At 55.6% G+C, this 2,961-nt stretch overlaps 1 protein-coding gene across 3 annotated transcripts in view; it reads left to right on the top strand.

Moving 5' to 3' along the window:
- PRKCD (protein kinase C delta) overlaps window positions 1-2,961 on the top strand; it is a 36,483-nt gene that overhangs the window by 1,064 nt on the left and 32,458 nt on the right. The window lies entirely within an intron of this gene.

The raw sequence follows: 2,961 nt of genomic DNA, 5'->3' as shown, positions 1-2,961 counted from the left end.
GGCAAAAAAAGAGGTTCTGAGCCCTAGAGTGCTCTGACATCTCCTCACAACACCTCTTTCAGAAAGCATACCCTCATTGCGCCCTCCAACAGAACAATTTCTAAGATACATTGACAGTGTGGAGAGGTCTGTCTGGGGATATGAAATCATCTGCAACATCTGCAAAGATTTCTACTTTCCTCTGTAAACTTGTCTTTATTTTCCTTATTTGCTCTGTTTTTCCTCAGAACAGCCAATGCGTGTCATCACTTTTCTAGGTTTCTGTGCCTCTTCCTCCCCATCTCTTATGCCTCATCCAGCCACCTGTCCTCACAGTCTTCTCAGAGGTTCCCAGCTAGGCAACAGGCTGCGGTGCCTTGGACGACAGTCACGCCCAGAACCTCGGTTGTGCCCTCCATGAAACGGGCGTGCTCACGTCTCCCTGACTTTCCTGGATGGAACCCGCAGTGGGAAAGGGCGAAGAGGAGAAGGCGCCGCCCGGCGCCCCAACCCAGGTGCCGGAGCCGGGCCAGCCTCCAGGTGGCTGCCTGGCCCGTGAATAGAGCTGTGTCTTTTATAGCCTGGCCTCGGTCACGCCGCTGGGCGGGGCCTCCGCTTCTGGCCAAGAAGGTGCCGCCGGGCGGCGCCGGGCGGGGCCGCGGGCCTGCCAGTATCCGAGCGCCGGGACTGACCGAGGGGAGATGGGCGTGCGTATGCGCCACAGTGGGCGCTGGTGTGCTGGCAGTTCTTCCCCGCCCTCTCTGCCTCTAGGGGCCACCCTCGGCTCAGCCCTAATCCCCGGTCCCCGCGCCCCGCCTCCACCGTTTCCCACAGGCCAAGCTGCGTTCTGTGAGCTGCACTCTCTGGAGGAAGACTGAGCTTGCGAAGGCGAGACGGAGAACAGGCGGGTGAGGCCCGCGGCTCTCCCCGTCCTGTGGGTGACTGAGCCCCTTGGTTCCCAGGTGTCAGACCTCGTGTGAGACCTGGCAGATCAGAGCAGAGAGGGTAATGTTTCGTGGGGACTCCTTTAGATTTGCGAGCTACGGGATAGCTGTTGCTCAGTGGCTGCCCCTGACAACACCAATACCCACATTGCCCCTCCTCCAACCCCCTTTTCAGCTTAAGGAGGTAGGGGAGCCAGAAGAGGGGACTCAGATGGGCAAGGGCTGTGCGGAGGTCAGTGTAGGACTGGAGCAGTCCAGGGAAGCTGCATACCCCATGTGAGAGCCCCAGGAAAGCCCTGTGCCCTGCACTCCAGGAAATCACTCCCCATTTTGTCTACCCCAAGTATTTCTCAAGTTTCACCCAAACACAAATGTACCCAGGACAGAACTTGGGGACAATTAGCCAGGCCTCACCAACTCTTTGTTTTGCAATTAACTCCAAAGTAGATTGAGCCTTGCGCCCAGTACTTCATGAGCTAGATCTCTTTCATCCTCTCAATAACTCACGAGGAAGCTGAGGCACAGTTAAGTCACAAGTCCAGGGCAGAGCCAGGATGTGAACCTGGATCCTGTAACCCCCTGGCGCTTCCCTACCATGTGGCACTGACCCCAAGGCCACTGCCTTTATTTACCCCCTACCCAGTGCCCAAGGCTGAGATTCCTACTCATGACCATCTTGCTGGCCTGAGGCATGGCTGCAGGTTGGATCCTGTCTCAAGTGCCCTTTTCACCTGCTCTATCCCTCCAAGGCTCTGCCATCCCCAGCAGTTTCCCAGGCACACTATTCCTGCTGGTCTAGGTCTCTTCCAGAAACATGGACCCACTGTACCTTGGCCAGGCCAGTGCTCTGGATGTGATGGGGATGGCGCTGGCAGCCAAAGCTTCAGAGACAGGGATGCTGATACAGAGAAGGACAAACTGAAAGAGGGTGAGAGGCAGAGAGGCCAGGACAAGGACTAACTCTTCACAGGGATCAAGTGGGGGACCCAATCCTGCCTAGAGCTGAATGGGCCTCAGGGACAGAGGGAGGTCCAGGCCTTTTCCAGGTTGCTTGGCTGAGTTCTGGACTTCCTGTGGAGAGGTCTGGACGCCCCCAGGTTCATGGCCTCTGGATGGGGTAGGGGTTGCAAGGGTCCGGTTGGCCCTTCTCTGGACAAATCCTCCAGGGAGCCCTCAGAGAAACAGCCCTGGGCAGATGCTGGGGATAGGAATCTGAATACCGTCCATTGATGACCTTGATGGGCCTATTTCCTTGGGGGCAAACCTGGAGGAGAAAGGGTAAGTACCATTTCTGGGTGGCTGCTCTGGTCCCAGCCCTGTTTGGAGATTTATGCCCATATCACAAGAGACTATTGAGGGCTCTTCCAAGGCTGACAGCCCTGGCCAATGTGAGCTGAGCCCTCACCAGATATCCACCTTTGTTGAGGCTTTATACATCTCAGCTAACCCTTACTCAACCTCTGACATGGTAGGTCTGTCATCAGCTTCTTTAACAGGTGAAGATTCAGGATCAGAGAGCTGTGGTCACATGTTCAGGGTCATACAATTAGCATGTGACATAGCCTTGTTCCCAGGCCTCAGCAATCCCTTCTAAGTTTGGGTCCAGGTAGAGGAACAGAGACAAACTCCTCTGGACTCTGTACTGGCCTACCCAGTATGGATGGCATCCAGGAGCAGTTCCACCATGTAGAGTGGCTGCAGCTGAGCTTGGCTTGGACTCCCTGGGGCCTCTGGTCCCAGGGCCTATCTCTGGAGAGAAGTCCATCAGCATGCCTCCTCTGCCTTCACCACAGCATGGCCTGCATAATTGTGAGGGCCAGGAAAGTGCTTCCTGGTGTTTAACGTAAATTCTTGCTCCTGTAACACCAGCCCCACTCTAAAGCAGTAGTTCTCAACAAGGGGCGATTTGGGGCCTTCAGTACATTTGGCAGTGTCTGTAGACATTTTTATCTGTCACGACTTGGGGGAAGGGAGTGCTATTGGCATCTAGAGGATAGAGGCCAGGGATGCTACAATGCACAAGACAGTTAGGGACAAC

The sequence above is a fragment of the Pteropus vampyrus genome, unplaced genomic scaffold, assembly GCF_000151845.1.
Source record: "Pteropus vampyrus isolate Shadow unplaced genomic scaffold, Pvam_2.0 Scaffold337, whole genome shotgun sequence".
NCBI classification, from domain to species: domain Eukaryota; kingdom Metazoa; phylum Chordata; class Mammalia; order Chiroptera; family Pteropodidae; genus Pteropus; species Pteropus vampyrus.
This window is presented reverse-complemented; position numbering and strand designations above follow the sequence as displayed.